Here is a 24843-nt window from a genome sequence, read left to right as displayed (position 1 = left end):
TATCCACTTGCCTAAGAAAATACTTTGCTTTTCTCTAAATCTAGTTTTACGGTGCTTATCTGAGTCCATTTCATACCAGTTCCACAACATCTTGTATGGATATGACTGGATGAAACGAGTAATATCCTCTTGTGTTATGGCTACTCGATCCCAGATGGTGCTACAGGCTCTGCTTTGTGTTTTCTTGATATTATCAATGGCCTTCATGGTTTTGAATGCATTTAAGCAGGGGATATTTTCTTTTGTGCTGGCAAACACTAATTATTGAACATGGAGACACAGACTCAACACATTTGTGTTCTCTTGGCAGAAAGCGAGAGCAATTGCTGCAAACAAACATGATATTTATGTTTGTGAACATCGCTTTTTATCCACTTGACCAGGAAAATGAGTTTGTTATCCCCCAAAACCAGTTTCACAGTGATTATCTGAGTCCATTCCATACTAGTTCCACAACACTTTGTCCGGATATGACTGGCTGAAAGCAGAAATCTCCTCTTGTGTTGTGACTAACTCAAGACCAGATCATGCTACAAATCCTCTTTTGGGTTTTCTTGATATTATACATGGGCTATATGGTTTTGAATGAATTTAAGCAGGGAATATTTTCTTTTGTGCTGGGAAACACTAATTACTTACACATGGAGACACAAACTCAACACAATGGTATTTTCTAGGCAGATAACTAGAGCAATTGCTTCAAACAAACATGATATTTATATTTGTAAACATGACTTTTTATCCACTTGCCCAAGAATACGAGTTTGGTTTTCTACAAAACACGATTGAGGGTTATTTTCTGAGTTCATTGCATAACAGTTCCACAAAACATTGTCCTGTTATGACTGGATGAAACCAGGAATATCCTCTTGTGTTATGGCTAACTCAATCCCAGATGGAGCTACAGGCTCTGCTTTGTGTTTTCTTCATATTATGAATGGATTTTACAGTTTTCAATGAATTTTAGCAGGGGATATTTCCTTTTGTGCTGGGAAACACTAATTACTTACACATGGAGACACAAACTGAACACAATCGTGTTTTCTAGGCAGAAAGCTGGTTCAATTGCTGCAAACAAACATGATATTTATATATGTAAACATGACTTATTATCCACTTGACGAAGAATATGAGTTTGCTTTCCTCCAAAACAAGTTTGACGGTGATTTTCTGAGTCCATTCAATACTAGTTCCACAACAGTTTGCCTGGATATGACTGAATGAAACCAGAAATATCCTCTTGTGTTGTGACTAACTCAATCCCAGATCGTGCTACAAGCCCTCTTTTGTGTTTTCTTGATATTATCCATGGACTGTATGCTTTTGAATGAATTTAAGCAGAAAGTATTTTCTTTTGTGCTGGGAAAAACAAATTAGTTCCACATGGAGACACAAACTCAACAGATTCCTGTTTTCTAGGCAGAAAGCTAGATCAATTTTTGCAAAAAAACATTATATTATATTTGTAAAAATGACATTTTATAAACTTGACCAAGAAAATGAGTTTGCTTTACTCCAAAACCAGTTTGACGGTGATTATCTGAGTGTATTGCATACTAGCTCCACAACACTTTGTCCGGATATGACTGGATGAAACCAGAAATATCCTATTGTGTTGTGACTAACTCAAGACCAGATCGTGCTACATGCCCTCTTTTGTGTTTTCTGGAAATTAGCCATGGACTTTATGGTTTTTAGTGAATTTAAGCAGGGAATATTTTCTTTTGTGCTGTGAAAAACTAATATGTTCCACATGGAGACACAAACTCAACACATTCGCGTTTTCTAGGCAGAAAGCTAGAGCAATTGCTGCAAGCAATCTTGATATTTGTGTTTGTATAGAGGACATTTATGCGCTTGCCTAAGAAAATACTTTGCTTTTCTCTAGATCCAGTTTGACTGTGATTTTCTGAGTCCATTTCCTACCAGTTCCACAACAGCTTGTCTGGATATGACTGGATGAAACCAGAAATATCCTCTTGTGATAGGGCTAACTCAATCCCACTTGGTGCTATAGACTCTGCTTTGTGTTTTTTAGATATCATCAATGGACTTTATGGTTTTGAATGAATTTAAGCAGGGACTATTTTATTTTGTGCTGGGAAAAACTAGTTACTTCCACATGGAGACACAAACTCAACACATTCCTGTTTTCTATGTAGAAAACTAGAGCAATTGCTGCAAACAAACATGATATTTATATTTGTAAACAGGCTTCTTATCCAAGTGACCAAGAAAATGAGTTTGTTTTCCGCAAAATCCACTGTGACCGTGATTATCTGAGTCCATTGCATACCAGTTCCACAACACTTTGTCCAGATATGACTGGATGAAACCAGAAATATCCTCTTGTGTTATGGCTAACTCAATCCCAGATCATGCTACAGGCTCTGCTTTGTGTTTTCTTGATATTATCCATGGACTTTATGCTTTTGAATGAATTTAAGCAGGCGATATTTTCTTTTCTGCTGGGAAAAACTAATTACTTCCACGTGGAGACACAAACGCAACACATTCCTGTTTTATAGGCAGAAAGCTAGAGCAATTGCTACAAACAAACATGATATTTATATTTGTCAACATGGCTTTTATCCACTTCACCAAGGAAATCAGTGTGTTTTCCCCCAAACCAGTTTGACCGTGATTATCTGAGTCCCTTGAAAACCACTTCCACAACACTTTGTCAGGATATGACTGGATGAAACCAGAAATATCCTCTTGTGTTATGGCTAACTCAATCCCAGACCTTGCTGCAGGCCCTGCTTTGTGTTTTATTGATATTATCCATGGAGTTTATCATTTTGAATGTATTTAAGCAAGGGATATTTCCTTTTGTGCTGGGAAACACTAATTACTTCCATTGGAGACACAAACTCAACGCATTCGTGTTTTCTAGGCAGAAAGCTAGAGCAATTGCTGCAAACTAACATGATATTTATATTTGTAAACATGGCTTTTTATCCACTTGCCTAAGAAAATACTTTGCTTTTCTCTAAATCTAGTTTTACGGTGCTTATCTGAGTCCATTTCATACCAGTTCCACAACATCTTGTATGGATATGACTGGATGAAACGAGTAATATCCTCTTGTGTTATGGCTACTCGATCCCAGATGGTGCTACAGGCTCTGCTTTGTGTTTTCTTGATATTATCAATGGCCTTCATGGTTTTGAATGCATTTAAGCAGGGGATATTTTCTTTTGTGCTGGCAAACACTAATTATTGAACATGGAGACACAGACTCAACACATTTGTGTTCTCTTGGCAGAAAGCGAGAGCAATTGCTGCAAACAAACATGATATTTATGTTTGTGAACATCGCTTTTTATCCACTTGACCAGGAAAATGAGTTTGTTATCCCCCAAAACCAGTTTCACAGTGATTATCTGAGTCCATTCCATACTAGTTCCACAACACTTTGTCCGGATATGACTGGATGAAACCAGAAATCTCCTCTTGTGTTGTGACTAACTCAATCCCAGATCATGCTACAAATCCTCTTTTGGGTTTTCTTGATATTATACATGGGCTATGTGGTTTTGAATGAATTTAAGCAGGGAATATTTTCTTTTGTGCTGGGAAACACTAATTACTTACACATGGAGACACAAACTCAACACAATGGTATTTTCTAGGCAGATATCTAGAGCAATTGCTTCAAACAAACATGATATTTATATTTGTAAACATGACTTTTTATCCACTTGCCCAAGAATACGAGTTTGGTTTTCTACAAAACACGATTGAGGGTTATTTTCTGAGTTCATTGCATAACAGTTCCACAAAACATTGTCCTGTTATGACTGGATGAAACCAGGAATATCCTCTTGTGTTATGGCTAACTCAATCCCAGATGGAGCTACAGGCTCTGCTTTGTGTTTTCTTCATATTATGAATGGATTTTACAGTTTTCAATGAATTTTAGCAGGGGATATTTCCTTTTGTGCTGGGAAACACTAATTACTTACACATGGAGACACAAACTGAACACAATCGTGTTTTCTAGGCAGAAAGCTGGTTCAATTGCTGCAAACAAACATGATATTTATATATGTAAACATGACTTATTATCCACTTGACGAAGAATATGAGTTTGCTTTCCTCCAAAACAAGTTTGACGGTGATTTTCTGAGTCCATTCAATACTAGTTCCACAACAGTTTGTCTGGATATGACTGAATGAAACCAGAAATATCCTCTTGTATTGTGACTAACTCAATCCCAGATCGTGCTACAAGCCCTCTTTTGTGTTTTCTTGATATTATCCATGGACTGTATGCTTTTGAATGAATTTAAGCAGAAAGTATTTTCTTTTGTGCTGGGAAAAACAAATTAGTTCCACATGGAGACACAAACTCAACAGATTCCTGTTTTCTAGGCAGAAAGCTAGATCAATTTTTGCAAAAAACCATTATATTATATTTGTAAAAATGACATTTTATAAACTTGACCAAGAAAATGAGTTTGCTTTACTCCAAAACCAGTTTGACGGTGATTATCTGAGTGCATTGCATACTAGCTCCACAACACTTTGTCCGGATATGACTGGATGAAACCAGAAATATCCTATTGTGTTGTGACTAACTCAATCCCAGATCGTGCTACATGCCCTCTTTTGTGTTTTCTGGAAATTAGCCATGGACTTTATGGTTTTTAGTGAATTTAAGCAGGGAATATTTTCTTTTGTGCTGTGAAAAACTAATATGTTCCACATGGAGACACAAACTCAACACATTCGCGTTTTCTAGGCAGAAAGCTAGAGCAATTGCTGCAAGCAATCTTGATATTTGTGTTTGTATAGAGGACATTTATGCGCTTGCCTAAGAAAATACTTTGCTTTTCTCTAGATCCAGTTTGACTGTGATTTTCTGAGTCCATTTCCTACCAGTTCCACAACAGCTTGTCTGGATATGACTGGATGAAACCAGAAATATCCTCTTGTGATAGGGCTAACTCAATCCCACTTGGTGCTATAGACTCTGCTTTGTGTTTTTTAGATATCATCAATGGACTTTATGGTTTTGAATGAATTTAAGCAGGGACTATTTTATTTTGTGCTGGGAAAAACTAGTTACTTCCACATGGAGACACAAACTCAACACATTCCTGTTTTCTATGTAGAAAACTAGAGCAATTGCTGCAAACAAACATGATATTTATATTTGTAAACAGGCTTCTTATCCAAGTGACCAAGAAAATGAGTTTGTTTTCCGCAAAATCCACTGTGACCGTGATTATCTGAGTCCATTGCATACCAGTTCCACAACACTTTGTCCAGATATGACTGGATGAAACCAGAAATATCCTCTTGTGTTATGGCTAACTCAATCCCAGATCATGCTACAGGCTCTGCTTTGTGTTTTCTTGATATTATCCATGGACTTTATGCTTTTGAATGAATTTAAGCAGGCGATATTTTCTTTTCTGCTGGGAAAAACTAATTACTTCCACGTGGAGACACAAACGCAACACATTCCTGTTTTATAGGCAGAAAGCTAGAGCAATTGCTACAAACAAACATGATATTTATATTTGTCAACATGGCTTTTATCCACTTCACCAAGGAAATCAGTGTGTTTTCCCCCAAACCAGTTTGACCGTGATTATCTGAGTCCCTTGAAAACCACTTCCACAACACTTTGTCAGGATATGACTGGATGAAACCAGAAATATCCTCTTGTGTTATGGCTAACTCAATCCCAGACCTTGCTGCAGGCCCTGCTTTGTGTTTTATTGATATTATCCATGGAGTTTATCATTTTGAATGTATTTAAGCAAGGGATATTTCCTTTTGTGCTGGGAAACACTAATTACTTCCATTGGAGACACAAACTCAACGCATTCGTGTTTTCTAGGCAGAAAGCTAGAGCAATTGCTGCAAACTAACATGATATTTATATTTGTAAACATGGCTTTTTATCCACTTGCCTAAGAAAATACTTTGCTTTTCTCTAAATCTAGTTTTACGGTGCTTATCTGAGTCCATTTCATACCAGTTCCACAACATCTTGTATGGATATGACTGGATGAAACGAGTAATATCCTCTTGTGTTATGGCTACTCGATCCCAGATGGTGCTACAGGCTCTGCTTTGTGTTTTCTTGATATTATCAATGGCCTTCATGGTTTTGAATGCATTTAAGCAGGGGATATTTTCTTTTGTGCTGGCAAACACTAATTATTGAACATGGAGACACAGACTCAACACATTTGTGTTCTCTTGGCAGAAAGCGAGAGCAATTGCTGCAAACAAACATGATATTTATGTTTGTGAACATCGCTTTTTATCCACTTGACCAGGAAAATGAGTTTGTTATCCCCCAAAACCAGTTTCACAGTGATTATCTGAGTCCATTCCATACTAGTTCCACAACACTTTGTCCGGATATGACTGGATGAAAGCAGAAATCTCCTCTTGTGTTGTGACTAACTCAAGACCAGATCATGCTACAAATCCTCTTTTGGGTTTTCTTGATATTATACATGGACTATATGGTTTTGAATGAATTTAAGCAGGGAATATTTTCTTTTGTGCTGGGAAACACTAATTACTTACACATGGAGACACAAACTCAACACAATGGTATTTTCTAGGCAGATATCTAGAGCAATTGCTTCAAACAAACATGATATTTATATTTGTAAACATGACTTTTTATCCACTTGCCCAAGAATACGAGTTTGGTTTTCTACAAAACACGATTGAGGGTTATTTTCTGAGTTCATTGCATAACAGTTCCACAAAACATTGTCCTGTTATGACTGGATGAAACCAGGAATATCCTCTTGTGTTATGGCTAACTCAATCCCAGATGGAGCTACAGGCTCTGCTTTGTGTTTTCTTCATATTATGAATGGATTTTACAGTTTTCAATGAATTTTAGCAGGGGATATTTCCTTTTGTGCTGGGAAACACTAATTACTTACACATGGAGACACAAACTGAACACAATCGTGTTTTCTAGGCAGAAAGCTGGTTCAATTGCTGCAAACAAACATGATATTTATATATGTAAACATGACTTATTATCCACTTGATGAAGAATATGAGTTTGCTTTCCTCCAAAACAAGTTTGACGGTGATTTTCTGAGTCCATTCAATACTAGTTCCACAACAGTTTGCCTGGATATGACTGAATGAAACCAGAAATATCCTCTTGTGTTGTGACTAACTCAATCCCAGATCGTGCTACAAGCCCTCTTTTGTGTTTTCTTGATATTATCCATGGACTGTATGCTTTTGAATGAATTTAAGCAGAAAGTATTTTCTTTTGTGCTGGGAAAAACAAATTAGTTCCACATGGAGACACAAACTCAACAGATTCCTGTTTTCTAGGCAGAAAGCTAGATCAATTTTTGCAAAAAAACATTATATTATATTTGTAAAAATGACATTTTATAAACTTGACCAAGAAAATGAGTTTGCTTTACTCCAAAACCAGTTTGACGGTGATTATCTGAGTGTATTGCATACTAGCTCCACAACACTTTGTCCGGATATGACTGGATGAAACCAGAAATATCCTATTGTGTTGTGACTAACTCAAGACCAGATCGTGCTACATGCCCTCTTTTGTGTTTTCTGGAAATTAGCCATGGACTTTATGGTTTTTAGTGAATTTAAGCAGGGAATATTTTCTTTTGTGCTGTGAAAAACTAATATGTTCCACATGGAGACACAAACTCAACACATTCGCGTTTTCTAGGCAGAAAGCTAGAGCAATTGCTGCAAGCAATCTTGATATTTGTGTTTGTATAGAGGACATTTATGCGCTTGCCTAAGAAAATACTTTGCTTTTCTCTAGATCCAGTTTGACTGTGATTTTCTGAGTCCATTTCCTACCAGTTCCACAACAGCTTGTCTGGATATGACTGGATGAAACCAGAAATATCCTCTTGTGATAGGGCTAACTCAATCCCACTTGGTGCTATAGACTCTGCTTTGTGTTTTTTAGATATCATCAATGGACTTTATGGTTTTGAATGAATTTAAGCAGGGACTATTTTATTTTGTGCTGGGAAAAACTAGTTACTTCCACATGGAGACACAAACTCAACACATTCCTGTTTTCTATGTAGAAAACTAGAGCAATTGCTGCAAACAAACATGATATTTATATTTGTCAACAGGCTTCTTATCCAAGTGACCAAGAAAATGAGTTTGTTTTCCGCAAAATCCACTGTGACCGTGATTATCTGAGTCCATTGCATACCAGTTCCACAACACTTTGTCCAGATATGACTGGATGAAACCAGAAATATCCTCTTGTGTTATGGCTAACTCAATCCCAGATCATGCTATAGGCTCTGCTTTGTGTTTTCTTGATATTATCCATGGACTTTATGCTTTTGAATGAATTTAAGCAGGCGATATTTTCTTTTCTGCTGGGAAAAACTAATTACTTCCACGTGGAGACACAAACGCAACACATTCCTGTTTTATAGGCAGAAAGCTAGAGCAATTGCTACAAACAAACATGATATTTATATTTGTCAACATGGCTTTTATCCACTTCACCAAGGAAATCAGTGTGTTTTCCCCCAAACCAGTTTGACCGTGATTATCTGAGTCCCTTGAAAACCACTTCCACAACACTTTGTCAGGATATGACTGGATGAAACCAGAAATATCCTCTTGTGTTATGGCTAACTCAATCCCAGACCTTGCTGCAGGCCCTGCTTTGTGTTTTATTGATATTATCCATGGAGTTTATCATTTTGAATGTATTTAAGCAAGGGATATTTCTTTTTGTGCTGGGAAACACTAATTACTTCCATTGGAGACACAAACTCAACGCATTCGTGTTTTCTAGGCAGAAAGCTAGAGCAATTGCTGCAAACTAACATGATATTTATATTTGTAAACATGGCTTTTTATCCACTTGCCTAAGAAAATACTTTGCTTTTCTCTAAATCTAGTTTTACGGTGCTTATCTGAGTCCATTTCATACCAGTTCCACAACATCTTGTATGGATATGACTGGATGAAACGAGTAATATCCTCTTGTGTTATGGCTACTAGATCCCAGATGGTGCTACAGGCTCTGCTTTGTGTTTTCTTGATATTATCAATGGCCTTCATGGTTTTGAATGCATTTAAGCAGGGGATATTTTCTTTTGTGCTGGCAAACACTAATTATTGAACATGGAGACACAGACTCAACACATTTGTGTTCTCTTGGCAGAAAGCGAGAGCAATTGCTGCAAACAAACATGATATTTATGTTTGTGAACATCGCTTTTTATCCACTTGACCAGGAAAATGAGTTTGTTATCCCCCAAAACCAGTTTCACAGTGATTATCTGAGTCCATTCCATACTAGTTCCACAACACTTTGTCCGGATATGACTGGATGAAACCAGAAATCTCCTCTTGTGTTGTGACTAACTCAATCCCAGATCATGCTACAAATCCTCTTTTGGGTTTTCTTGATATTATACATGGGCTATATGGTTTTGAATGAATTTAAGCAGGGAATATTTTCTTTTGTGCTGGGAAACACTAATTACTTACACATGGAGACACAAACTCAACACAATGGTATTTTCTAGGCAGATATCTAGAGCAATTGCTTCAAACAAACATGATATTTATATTTGTAAACATGACTTTTTATCCACTTGCCCAAGAATACGAGTTTGGTTTTCTACAAAACACGATTGAGGGTTATTTTCTGAGTTCATTGCATAACAGTTCCACAAAACATTGTCCTGTTATGACTGGATGAAACCAGGAATATCCTCTTGTGTTATGGCTAACTCAATCCCAGATGGAGCTACAGGCTCTGCTTTGTGTTTTCTTCATATTATGAATGGATTTTACAGTTTTCAATGAATTTTAGCAGGGGATATTTCCTTTTGTGCTGGGAAACACTAATTACTTACACATGGAGACACAAACTGAACACAATCGTGTTTTCTAGGCAGAAAGCTGGTTCAATTGCTGCAAACAAACATGATATTTATATATGTAAACATGACTTATTATCCACTTGACGAAGAATATGAGTTTGCTTTCCTCCAAAACAAGTTTGACGGTGATTTTCTGAGTCCATTCAATACTAGTTCCACAACAGTTTGTCTGGATATGACTGAATGAAACCAGAAATATCCTCTTGTGTTGTGACTAACTCAATCCCAGATCGTGCTACAAGCCCTCTTTTGTGTTTTCTTGATATTATCCATGGACTGTATGCTTTTGAATGAATTTAAGCAGAAAGTATTTTCTTTTGTGCTGGGAAAAACAAATTAGTTCCACATGGAGACACAAACTCAACAGATTCCTGTTTTCTAGGCAGAAAGCTAGATCAATTTTTGCAAAAAAACATTATATTATATTTGTAAAAATGACATTTTATAAACTTGACCAAGAAAATGAGTTTGCTTTACTCCAAAACCAGTTTGACGGTGATTTTCTGAGTGCATTGCATACTAGCTCCACAACACTTTGTCCGGATATGACTGGATGAAACCAGAAATATCCTATTGTGTTGTGACTAACTCAAGACCAGATCGTGCTACATGCCCTCTTTTGTGTTTTCTGGAAATTAGCCATGGACTTTATGGTTTTTAGTGAATTTAAGCAGGGAATATTTTCTTTTGTGCTGTGAAAAACTAATATGTTCCACATGGAGACACAAACTCAACACATTCGCGTTTTCTAGGCAGAAAGCTAGAGCAATTGCTGCAAGCAATCTTGATATTTGTGTTTGTATAGAGGACATTTATGCGCTTGCCTAAGAAAATACTTTGCTTTTCTCTAGATCCAGTTTGACTGTGATTTTCTGAGTCCATTTCCTACCAGTTCCACAACAGCTTGTCTGGATATGACTGGATGAAACCAGAAATATCCTCTTGTGATAGGGCTAACTCAATCCCACTTGGTGCTATAGACTCTGCTTTGTGTTTTTTAGATATCATCAATGGACTTTATGGTTTTGAATGAATTTAAGCAGGGACTATTTTATTTTGTGCTGGGAAAAACTAGTTACTTCCACATGGAGACACAAACTCAACACATTCCTGTTTTCTATGTAGAAAACTAGAGCAATTGCTGCAAACAAACATGATATTTATATTTGTAAACAGGCTTCTTATCCAAGTGACCAAGAAAATGAGTTTGTTTTCCGCAAAATCCACTGTGACCGTGATTATCTGAGTCCATTGCATACCAGTTCCACAACACTTTGTCCAGATATGACTGGATGAAACCAGAAATATCCTCTTGTGTTATGGCTAACTCAATCCCAGATCATGCTACAGGCTCTGCTTTGTGTTTTCTTGATATTATCCATGGACTTTATGCTTTTGAATGAATTTAAGCAGGCGATATTTTCTTTTCTGCTGGGAAAAACTAATTACTTCCACGTGGAGACACAAACGCAACACATTCCTGTTTTATAGGCAGAAAGCTAGAGCAATTGCTACAAACAAACATGATATTTATATTTGTCAACATGGCTTTTATCCACTTCACCAAGGAAATCAGTGTGTTTTCCCCCAAACCAGTTTGACCGTGATTATCTGAGTCCCTTGAAAACCACTTCCACAACACTTTGTCAGGATATGACTGGATGAAACCAGAAATATCCTCTTGTGTTATGGCTAACTCAATCCCAGACCTTGCTGCAGGCCCTGCTTTGTGTTTTATTGATATTATCCATGGAGTTTATCATTTTGAATGTATTTAAGCAAGGGATATTTCCTTTTGTGCTGGGAAACACTAATTACTTCCATTGGAGACACAAACTCAACGCATTCGTGTTTTCTAGGCAGAAAGCTAGAGCAATTGCTGCAAACTAACATGATATTTATATTTGTAAACATGGCTTTTTATCCACTTGCCTAAGAAAATACTTTGCTTTTCTCTAAATCTAGTTTTACGGTGCTTATCTGAGTCCATTTCATACCAGTTCCACAACATCTTGTATGGATATGACTGGATGAAACGAGTAATATCCTCTTGTGTTATGGCTACTCGATCCCAGATGGTGCTACAGGCTCTGCTTTGTGTTTTCTTGATATTATCAATGGCCTTCATGGTTTTGAATGCATTTAAGCAGGGGATATTTTCTTTTGTGCTGGCAAACACTAATTATTGAACATGGAGACACAGACTCAACACATTTGTGTTCTCTTGGCAGAAAGCGAGAGCAATTGCTGCAAACAAACATGATATTTATGTTTGTGAACATCGCTTTTTATCCACTTGACCAGGAAAATGAGTTTGTTATCCCCCAAAACCAGTTTCACAGTGATTATCTGAGTCCATTCCATACTAGTTCCACAACACTTTGTCCGGATATGACTGGATGAAAGCAGAAATCTCCTCTTGTGTTGTGACTAACTCAAGACCAGATCATGCTACAAATCCTCTTTTGGGTTTTCTTGATATTATACATGGACTATATGGTTTTGAATGAATTTAAGCAGGGAATATTTTCTTTTGTGCTGGGAAACACTAATTACTTACACATGGAGACACAAACTCAACACAATGGTATTTTCTAGGCAGATATCTAGAGCAATTGCTTCAAACAAACATGATATTTATATTTGTAAACATGACTTTTTATCCACTTGCCCAAGAATACGAGTTTGGTTTTCTACAAAACACGATTGAGGGTTATTTTCTGAGTTCATTGCATAACAGTTCCACAAAACATTGTCCTGTTATGACTGGATGAAACCAGGAATATCCTCTTGTGTTATGGCTAACTCAATCCCAGATGGAGCTACAGGCTCTGCTTTGTGTTTTCTTCATATTATGAATGGATTTTACAGTTTTCAATGAATTTTAGCAGGGGATATTTCCTTTTGTGCTGGGAAACACTAATTACTTACACATGGAGACACAAACTGAACACAATCGTGTTTTCTAGGCAGAAAGCTGGTTCAATTGCTGCAAACAAACATGATATTTATATATGTAAACATGACTTATTATCCACTTGATGAAGAATATGAGTTTGCTTTCCTCCAAAACAAGTTTGACGGTGATTTTCTGAGTCCATTCAATACTAGTTCCACAACAGTTTGCCTGGATATGACTGAATGAAACCAGAAATATCCTCTTGTGTTGTGACTAACTCAATCCCAGATCGTGCTACAAGCCCTCTTTTGTGTTTTCTTGATATTATCCATGGACTGTATGCTTTTGAATGAATTTAAGCAGAAAGTATTTTCTTTTGTGCTGGGAAAAACAAATTAGTTCCACATGGAGACACAAACTCAACAGATTCCTGTTTTCTAGGCAGAAAGCTAGATCAATTTTTGCAAAAAAACATTATATTATATTTGTAAAAATGACATTTTATAAACTTGACCAAGAAAATGAGTTTGCTTTACTCCAAAACCAGTTTGACGGTGATTATCTGAGTGTATTGCATACTAGCTCCACAACACTTTGTCCGGATATGACTGGATGAAACCAGAAATATCCTATTGTGTTGTGACTAACTCAAGACCAGATCGTGCTACATGCCCTCTTTTGTGTTTTCTGGAAATTAGCCATGGACTTTATGGTTTTTAGTGAATTTAAGCAGGGAATATTTTCTTTTGTGCTGTGAAAAACTAATATGTTCCACATGGAGACACAAACTCAACACATTCGCGTTTTCTAGGCAGAAAGCTAGAGCAATTGCTGCAAGCAATCTTGATATTTGTGTTTGTATAGAGGACATTTATGCGCTTGCCTAAGAAAATACTTTGCTTTTCTCTAGATCCAGTTTGACTGTGATTTTCTGAGTCCATTTCCTACCAGTTCCACAACAGCTTGTCTGGATATGACTGGATGAAACCAGAAATATCCTCTTGTGATAGGGCTAACTCAATCCCACTTGGTGCTATAGACTCTGCTTTGTGTTTTTTAGATATCATCAATGGACTTTATGGTTTTGAATGAATTTAAGCAGGGACTATTTTATTTTGTGCTGGGAAAAACTAGTTACTTCCACATGGAGACACAAACTCAACACATTCCTGTTTTCTATGTAGAAAACTAGAGCAATTGCTGCAAACAAACATGATATTTATATTTGTAAACAGGCTTCTTATCCAAGTGACCAAGAAAATGAGTTTGTTTTCCGCAAAATCCACTGTGACCGTGATTATCTGAGTCCATTGCATACCAGTTCCACAACACTTTGTCCAGATATGACTGGATGAAACCAGAAATATCCTCTTGTGTTATGGCTAACTCAATCCCAGATCATGCTATAGGCTCTGCTTTGTGTTTTCTTGATATTATCCATGGACTTTATGCTTTTGAATGAATTTAAGCAGGCGATATTTTCTTTTCTGCTGGGAAAAACTAATTACTTCCACGTGGAGACACAAACGCAACACATTCCTGTTTTATAGGCAGAAAGCTAGAGCAATTGCTACAAACAAACATGATATTTATATTTGTCAACATGGCTTTTATCCACTTCACCAAGGAAATCAGTGTGTTTTCCCCCAAACCAGTTTGACCGTGATTATCTGAGTCCCTTGAAAACCACTTCCACAACACTTTGTCAGGATATGACTGGATGAAACCAGAAATATCCTCTTGTGTTATGGCTAACTCAATCCCAGACCTTGCTGCAGGCCCTGCTTTGTGTTTTATTGATATTATCCATGGAGTTTATCATTTTGAATGTATTTAAGCAAGGGATATTTCCTTTTGTGCTGGGAAACACTAATTACTTCCATTGGAGACACAAACTCAACGCATTCGTGTTTTCTAGGCAGAAAGCTAGAGCAATTGCTGCAAACTAACATGATATTTATATTTGTAAACATGGCTTTTTATCCACTTGCCTAAGAAAATACTTTGCTTTTCTCTAAATCTAGTTTTACGGTGCTTATCTGAGTCCATTTCATACCAGTTCCACAACATCTTGTATGGATATGACTGGATGAAACGAGTAATATCCTCTTGTGTTATGGCTACTCGATCCCAGATGGTGCTACAGGCTCTGCTTTGTGTTTTCTTGATATTATCAATGGCCTTCATGGTTTTGAATGCATTTAAGCAGGGGATATTTTCTTTTGTGCTGGCAAACACTAATTATTGAACATGGAGACACAGACTCAACACATTTGTGTTCTCTTGGCAGAAAGCGAGAGCAATTGCTGCAAACAAACATGATATTTATGTTTGTGAACATCGCTTTTTATCCACTTGACCAGGAAAATGAGTTTGTTATCCCCCAAAACCAGTTTCACAGTGATTATCTGAGTCCATTCCATACTAGTTCCACAACACTTTGTCCGGATATGACTGGATGAAACCAGAAATCTCCTCTTGTGTTGTGACTAACTCAATCCCAGATCATGCTACAAATCCTCTTTTGGGTTTTCTTGATATTATACATGGGCTATATGGTTTTGAATGAATTTAAGCAGGGAATATTTTCTTTTGTGCTGGGAAACACTAATTACTTACACATGGAGACACAAACTCAACACAATGGTATTTTCTAGGCAGATATCTAGAGCAATTGCTTCAAACAAACATGATATTTATATTTGTAAACATGACTTTTTATCCACTTGCCCAAGAATACGAGTTTGGTTTTCTACAAAACACGATTGAGGGTTATTTTCTGAGTTCATTGCATAACAGTTCCACAAAACATTGTCCTGTTATGACTGGATGAAACCAGGAATATCCTCTTGTGTTATGGCTAACTCAATCCCAGATGGAGCTACAGGCTCTGCTTTGTGTTTTCTTCATATTATGAATGGATTTTACAGTTTTCAATGAATTTTAGCAGGGGATATTTCCTTTTGTGCTGGGAAACACTAATTACTTACACATGGAGACACAAACTGAACACAATCGTGTTTTCTAGGCAGAAAGCTGGTTCAATTGCTGCAAACAAACATGATATTTATATATGTAAACATGACTTATTATCCACTTGACGAAGAATATGAGTTTGCTTTCCTCCAAAACAAGTTTGACGGTGATTTTCTGAGTCCATTCAATACTAGTTCCACAACAGTTTGTCTGGATATGACTGAATGAAACCAGAAATATCCTCTTGTGTTGTGACTAACTCAATCCCAGATCGTGCTACAAGCCCTCTTTTGTGTTTTCTTGATATTATCCATGGACTGTATGCTTTTGAATGAATTTAAGCAGAAAGTATTTTCTTTTGTGCTGGGAAAAACAAATTAGTTCCACATGGAGACACAAACTCAACAGATTCCTGTTTTCTAGGCAGAAAGCTAGATCAATTTTTGCAAAAAAACATTATATTATATTTGTAAAAATGACATTTTATAAACTTGACCAAGAAAATGAGTTTGCTTTACTCCAAAACCAGTTTGACGGTGATTTTCTGAGTGCATTGCATACTAGCTCCACAACACTTTGTCCGGATATGACTGGATGAAACCAGAAATATCCTATTGTGTTGTGACTAACTCAAGACCAGATCGTGCTACATGCCCTCTTTTGTGTTTTCTGGAAATTAGCCATGGACTTTATGGTTTTTAGTGAATTTAAGCAGGGAATATTTTCTTTTGTGCTGTGAAAAACTAATATGTTCCACATGGAGACACAAACTCAACACATTCGCGTTTTCTAGGCAGAAAGCTAGAGCAATTGCTGCAAGCAATCTTGATATTTGTGTTTGTATAGAGGACATTTATGCGCTTGCCTAAGAAAATACTTTGCTTTTCTCTAGATCCAGTTTGACTGTGATTTTCTGAGTCCATTTCCTACCAGTTCCACAACAGCTTGTCTGGATATGACTGGATGAAACCAGAAATATCCTCTTGTGATAGGGCTAACTCAATCCCACTTGGTGCTATAGACTCTGCTTTGTGTTTTTTAGATATCATCAATGGACTTTATGGTTTTGAATGAATTTAAGCAGGGACTATTTTATTTTGTGCTGGGAAAAACTAGTTACTTCCACATGGAGACACAAACTCAACACATTCCTGTTTTCTATGTAGAAAACTAGAGCAATTGCTGCAAACAAACATGATATTTATATTTGTAAACAGGCTTCTTATCCAAGTGACCAAGAAAATGAGTTTGTTTTCCGCAAAATCCACTGTGACCGTGATTATCTGAGTCCATTGCATACCAGTTCCACAACACTTTGTCCAGATATGACTGGATGAAACCAGAAATATCCTCTTGTGTTATGGCTAACTCAATCCCAGATCATGCTACAGGCTCTGCTTTGTGTTTTCTTGATATTATCCATGGACTTTATGCTTTTGAATGAATTTAAGCAGGCGATATTTTCTTTTCTGCTGGGAAAAACTAATTACTTCCACGTGGAGACACAAACGCAACACATTCCTGTTTTATAGGCAGAAAGCTAGAGCAATTGCTACAAACAAACATGATATTTATATTTGTCAACATGGCTTTTATCCACTTCACCAAGGAAATCAGTGTGTTTTCCCCCAAACCAGTTTGACCGTGATTATCTGAGTCCCTTGAAAACCACTTCCACAACACTTTGTCAGGATATGACTGGATGAAACCAGAAATATCCTCTTGTGTTATGGCTAACTCAATCCCAGACCTTGCTGCAGGCCCTGCTTTGTGTTTTATTGATATTATCCATGGAGTTTATCATTTTGAATGTATTTAAGCAAGGGATATTTCCTTTTGTGCTGGGAAACACTAATTACTTCCATTGGAGACACAAACTCAACGCATTCGTGTTTTCTAGGCAGAAAGCTAGAGCAATTGCTGCAAACTAACATGATATTTATATTTGTAAACATGGCTTTTTATCCACTTGCCTAAGAAAATACTTTGCTTTTCTCTAAATCTAGTTTTACGGTGCTTATCTGAGTCCATTTCATACCAGTTCCACAACATCTTGTATGGATATGACTGGATGAAACGAGTAATATCCTCTTGTGTTATGGCTACTCGATCCCAGATGGTGCTACAGGCTCTGCTTTGTGTTTTCTTGATATTATCAATGGCCTTCATGGTTTTGAATGCATTTAAGCAGGGGATATTTTCTTTTGTGCTGGCAAACACTAATTATTGAACATGGAGACACAGACTCAACACATTTGTGTTCTCTTGGCAGAAAGCGAGAGCAATTGCTGCAAACAAACATGATATTTATGTTTGTGAACATCGCTTTTTATCCACTTGACCAGGAAAATGAGTTTGTTATCCCCCAAAACCAGTTTCACAGTGATTATCTGAGTCCATTCCATACTAGTTCCACAACACTTTGTCCGGATATGACTGGATGAAAGCAGAAATCTCCTCTTGTGTTGTGACTAACTCAAGACCAGATCATGCTACAAATCCTCTTTTGGGTTTTCTTGATATTATACATGGACTATATGGTTTTGAATGAATTTAAGCAGGGAATATTTTCTTTTGTGCTGGGAAACACTAATTACTTACACATGGAGACACAAACTCAACACAATGGTATTTTCTAGGCAGATATCTAGAGCAATTGCTTCAAACAAACATGATATTTATATTTGTAAACATGACTTTTTATCCACTTGCCCAAGAATACGAGTTTGGTTTTCTACAAAACACGATTGAGGGTTATTTTCTGAGTTCATTGCATAACAGTTCCACAAAACATTGTCCTGTTATGACTGGATGAAACCAGGAATATCCTCTTGTGTTATGGCTAACTCAATCCCAGATGGAGCTACAGGCTCTGCTTTGTGTTTTCTTCATATTATGAATGGATTTTACAGTTTTCAATGAATTTTAGCAGGGGATATTTCCTTTTGTGCTGGGAAACACTAATTACTTACACATGGAGACACAAACTGAACACAATCGTGTTTTCTAGGCAGAAAGCTGGTTCAATTGCTGCAAACAAACATGATATTTATATATGTAAACATGACTTATTATCCACTTGATGAAGAATATGAGTTTGCTTTCCTCCAAAACAAGTTTGACGGTGATTTTCTGAGTCCATTCAATACTAGTTCCACAACAGTTTGCCTGGATATGACTGAATGAAACCAGAAATATCCTCTTGTGTTGTGACTAACTCAATCCCAGATCGTGCTACAAGCCCTCTTTTGTGTTTTCTTGATATTATCCATGGACTGTATGCTTTTGAATGAATTTAAGCAGAAAGTATTTTCTTTTGTGCTGGGAAAAACAAATTAGTTCCACATGGAGACACAAACTCAACAGATTCCTGTTTTCTAGGCAGAAAGCTAGATCAATTTTTGCAAAAAAACATTATATTATATTTGTAAAAATGACATTTTATAAACTTGACCAAGAAAATGAGTTTGCTTTACTCCAAAACCAGTTTGACGGTGATTATCTGAGTGTATTGCATACTAGCTCCACAACACTTTGTCCGGATATGACTGGATGAAACCAGAAATATCCTATTGTGTTGTGACTAACTCAAGACCAGATCGTGCTACATGCCCTCTTTTGTGTTTTCTGGAAATTAGCCATGGACTTTATGGTTTTTAGTGAATTTAAGCAGGGAATATTTTCTTTTGTGCTGTGAAAAACTAATATGTTCCACATGGAGACACAAACTCAACACATTCGCGTTTTCTAGGCAGAAAGCTAGAGCAATTGCTGCAAGCAATCTTGATATTTGTGTTTGTATAGAGGACATTTATGCGCTTGCCTAAGAAAATACTTTGCTTTTCTCTAGATCCAGTTTGACTGTGATTTTCTGAGTCCATTTCCTACCAGTTCCACAACAGCTTGTCTGGATATGACTGGATGAAACCAGAAATATCCTCTTGTGATAGGGCTAACTCAATCCCACTTGGTGCTATAGACTCTGCTTTGTGTTTTTTAGATATCATCAATGGACTTTATGGTTTTGAATGAATTTAAGCAGGGACTATTTTTTTTTGTGCTGGGAAAAACTAGTTACTTCCACATGGAGACACAAACTCAACACATTCCTGTTTTCTATGTAGAAAACTAGAGCAATTGCTGCAAACAAACATGATATTTATATTTGTAAACAGGCTTCTTATCCAAGTGACCAAGAAAATGAGTTTGTTTTCCGCAAAATCCACTGTGACCGTGATTATCTGAGTCCATTGCATACCAGTTCCACAACACTTTGTCCAGATATGACTGGATGAAACCAGAAATATCCTCTTGTGTTATGGCTAACTCAATCCCAGATCATGCTATAGGCTCTGCTTTGTGTTTTCTTGATATTATCCATGGACTTTATGCTTTTGAATGAATTTAAGCAGGCGATATTTTCTTTTCTGCTGGGAAAAACTAATTACTTCCACGTGGAGACACAAACGCAACACATTCCTGTTTTATAGGCAGAAAGCTAGAGCAATTGCTACAAACAAACATGATATTTATATTTGTCAACATGGCTTTTATCCACTTCACCAAGGAAATCAGTGTGTTTTCCCCCAAACCAGTTTGACCGTGATTATCTGAGTCCCTTGAAAACCACTTCCACAACACTTTGTCAGGATATGACTGGATGAAACCAGAAATATCCTCTTGTGTTATGGCTAACTCAATCCCAGACCTTGCTGCAGGCCCTGCTTTGTGTTTTATTGATATTATCCATGGAGTTTATCATTTTGAATGTATTTAAGCAAGGGATATTTCCTTTTGTGCTGGGAAACACTAATTACTTCCATTGGAGACACAAACTCAACACATTCGTGTTTTCTAGGCAGAAAGCTAGAGCAATTGCTGCAAACTAACATGATATTTATATTTGTAAACATGGCTTTTTATCCACTTGCCTAAGAAAATACTTTGCTTTTCTCTAAATCTAGTTTTACGGTGCTTATCTGAGTCCATTTCATACCAGTTCCACAACATCTTGTATGGATATGACTGGATGAAACGAGTAATATCCTCTTGTGTTATGGCTACTCGATCCCAGATGGTGCTACAGGCTCTGCTTTGTGTTTTCTTGATATTATCAATGGCCTTCATGGTTTTGAATGCATTTAAGCAGGGGATATTTTCTTTTGTGCTGGCAAACACTAATTATTGAACATGGAGACACAGACTCAACACATTTGTGTTCTCTTGGCAGAAAGCGAGAGCAATTGCTGCAAACAAACATGATATTTATGTTTGTGAACATCGCTTTTTATCCACTTGACCAGGAAAATGAGTTTGTTATCCCCCAAAACCAGTTTCACAGTGATTATCTGAGTCCATTCCATACTAGTTCCACAACACTTTGTCCGGATATGACTGGATGAAAGCAGAAATCTCCTCTTGTGTTGTGACTAACTCAATCCCAGATCATGCTACAAATCCTCTTTTGGGTTTTCTTGATATTATACATGGGCTATATGGTTTTGAATGAATTTAAGCAGGGAATATTTTCTTTTGTGCTGGGAAACACTAATTACTTACACATGGAGACACAAACTCAACACAATGGTATTTTCTAGGCAGATATCTAGAGCAATTGCTTCAAACAAACATGATATTTATATTTGTAAACATGACTTTTTATCCACTTGCCCAAGAATACGAGTTTGGTTTTCTACAAAACACGATTGAGGGTTATTTTCTGAGTTCATTGCATAACAGTTCCACAAAACATTGTCCTGTTATGACTGGATGAAACCAGGAATATCCTCTTGTGTTATGGCTAACTCAATCCCAGATGGAGCTACAGGCTCTGCTTTGTGTTTTCTTCATATTATGAATGGATTTTACAGTTTTCAATGAATTTTAGCAGGGGATATTTCCTTTTGTGCTGGGAAACACTAATTACTTACACATGGAGACACAAACTGAACACAATCGTGTTTTCTAGGCAGAAAGCTGGTTCAATTGCTGCAAACAAACATGATATTTATATATGTAAACATGACTTATTATCCACTTGACGAAGAATATGAGTTTGCTTTCCTCCAAAACAAGTTTGACGGTGATTTTCTGAGTCCATTCAATACTAGTTCCACAACAGTTTGTCTGGATATGACTGAATGAAACCAGAAATATCCTCTTGTGTTGTGACTAACTCAATCCCAGATCGTGCTACAAGCCCTCTTTTGTGTTTTCTTGATATTATCCATGGACTGTATGCTTTTGAATGAATTTAAGCAGAAAGTATTTTCTTTTGTGCTGGGAAAAACAAATTAGTTCCACATGGAGACACAAACTCAACAGATTCCTGTTTTCTAGGCAGAAAGCTAGATCAATTTTTGCAAAAAAACATTATATTATATTTGTAAAAATGACATTTTATAAACTTGACCAAGAAAATGAGTTTGCTTTACTCCAAAACCAGTTTGACGGTGATTATCTGAGTGCATTGCATACTAGCTCCACAACACTTTGTCCGGATATGACTGGATGAAACCAGAAATATCCTATTGTGTTGTGACTAACTCAATCCCAGATCGTGCTACATGCCCTCTTTTGTGTTTTCTGGAAATTAGCCATGGACTTTATGGTTTTTAGTGAATTTAAGCAGGGAATATTTTCTTTTGTGCTGTGAAAAACTAATATGTTCCACATGGAGACACAAACTCAACACATTCGCGTTTTCTAGGCAGAAAGCTAGAGCAATTGCTGCAAGCAATCTTGATATTTGTGTTTGTATAGAGGACATTTATGCGCTTGCCTAAGAAAATACTTTGCTTTTCTCTAGATCCAGTTTGACTGTGATTTTCTGAGTCCATTTCCTACCAGTTCCACAACAGCTTGTCTGGATATGACTGGATGAAACCAGAAATATCCTCTTGTGATAGGGCTAACTCAATCCCACTTGGTGCTATAGACTCTGCTTTGTGTTTTTTAGATATCATCAATGGACTTTATGGTTTTGAATGAATTTAAGCAGGGACTATTTTATTTTGTGCTGGGAAAAACTAGTTACTTCCACATGGAGACACAAACTCAACACATTCCTGTTTTCTATGTAGAAAACTAGAGCAATTGCTGCAAACAAACATGATATTTATATTTGTAAACAGGCTTCTTATCCAAGTGACCAAGAAAATGAGTTTGTTTTCCGCAAAATCCACTGTGACCGTGATTATCTGAGTCCATTGCATACCAGTTCCACAACACTTTGTCCAGATATGACTGGATGAAACCAGAAATATCCTCTTGTGTTATGGCTAACTCAATCCCAGATCATGCTACAGGCTCTGCTTTGTGTTTTCTTGATATTATCCATGGACTTTATGCTTTTGAATGAATTTAAGCAGGCGATATTTTCTTTTCTGCTGGGAAAAACTAATTACTTCCACGTGGAGACACAAACGCAACACATTCCTGTTTTATAGGCAGAAAGCTAGAGCAATTGCTACAAACAAACATGATATTTATATTTGTCAACATGGCTTTTATCCACTTCACCAAGGAAATCAGTGTGTTTTCCCCCAAACCAGTTTGACCGTGATTATCTGAGTCCCTTGAAAACCACTTCCACAACACTTTGTCAGGATATGACTGGATGAAACCAGAAATATCCTCTTGTGTTATGGCTAACTCAATCCCAGACCTTGCTGCAGGCCCTGCTTTGTGTTTTATTGATATTATCCATGGAGTTTATCATTTTGAATGTATTTAAGCAAGGGATATTTCCTTTTGTGCTGGGAAACACTAATTACTTCCATTGGAGACACAAACTCAACGCATTCGTGTTTTCTAGGCAGAAAGCTAGAGCAATTGCTGCAAACTAACATGATATTTATATTTGTAAACATGGCTTTTTATCCACTTGCCTAAGAAAATACTTTGCTTTTCTCTAAATCTAGTTTTACGGTGCTTATCTGAGTCCATTTCATACCAGTTCCACAACATCTTGTATGGATATGACTGGATGAAACGAGTAATATCCTCTTGTGTTATGGCTACTCGATCCCAGATGGTGCTACAGGCTCTGCTTTGTGTTTTCTTGATATTATCAATGGCCTTCATGGTTTTGAATGCATTTAAGCAGGGGATATTTTCTTTTGTGCTGGCAAACACTAATTATTGAACATGGAGACACAGACTCAACACATTTGTGTTCTCTTGGCAGAAAGCGAGAGCAATTGCTGCAAACAAACATGATATTTATGTTTGTGAACATCGCTTTTTATCCACTTGACCAGGAAAATGAGTTTGTTATCCCCCAAAACCAGTTTCACAGTGATTATCTGAGTCCATTCCATACTAGTTCCACAACACTTTGTCCGGATATGACTGGATGAAACCAGAAATCTCCTCTTGTGTTGTGACTAACTCAAGACCAGATCATGCTACAAATCCTCTTTTGGGTTTTCTTGATATTATACATGGACTATATGGTTTTGAATGAATTTAAGCAGGGAATATTTTCTTTTGTGCTGGGAAACACTAATTACTTACACATGGAGACACAAACTCAACACAATGGTATTTTCTAGGCAGATATCTAGAGCAATTGCTTCAAACAAACATGATATTTATATTTGTAAACATGACTTTTTATCCACTTGCCCAAGAATACAAGTTTGGTTTTCTACAAAACACGATTGAGGGTTATTTTCTGAGTTCATTGCATAACAGTTCCACAAAACATTGTCCTGTTATGACTGGATGAAACCAGGAATATCCTCTTGTGTTATGGCTAACTCAATCCCAGATGGAGCTACAGGCTCTGCTTTGTGTTTTCTTCATATTATGAATGGATTTTACAGTTTTCAATGAATTTTAGCAGGGGATATTTCCTTTTGTGCTGGGAAACACTAATTACTTACACATGGAGACACAAACTGAACACAATCGTGTTTTCTAGGCAGAAAGCTGGTTCAATTGCTGCAAACAAACATGATATTTATATATGTAAACATGACTTATTATCCACTTGACGAAGAATATGAGTTTGCTTTCCTCCAAAACAAGTTTGACGGTGATTTTCTGAGTCCA

Source organism: Lepus europaeus, unplaced genomic scaffold, assembly GCF_033115175.1.
Source record: "Lepus europaeus isolate LE1 unplaced genomic scaffold, mLepTim1.pri SCAFFOLD_34, whole genome shotgun sequence".
In the NCBI taxonomy this organism is placed as follows: Eukaryota; Metazoa; Chordata; class Mammalia; order Lagomorpha; family Leporidae; genus Lepus; species Lepus europaeus.
The sequence above is the reverse complement of the archived record's forward strand: the minus strand, read 5'-3'. Positions refer to the sequence as shown.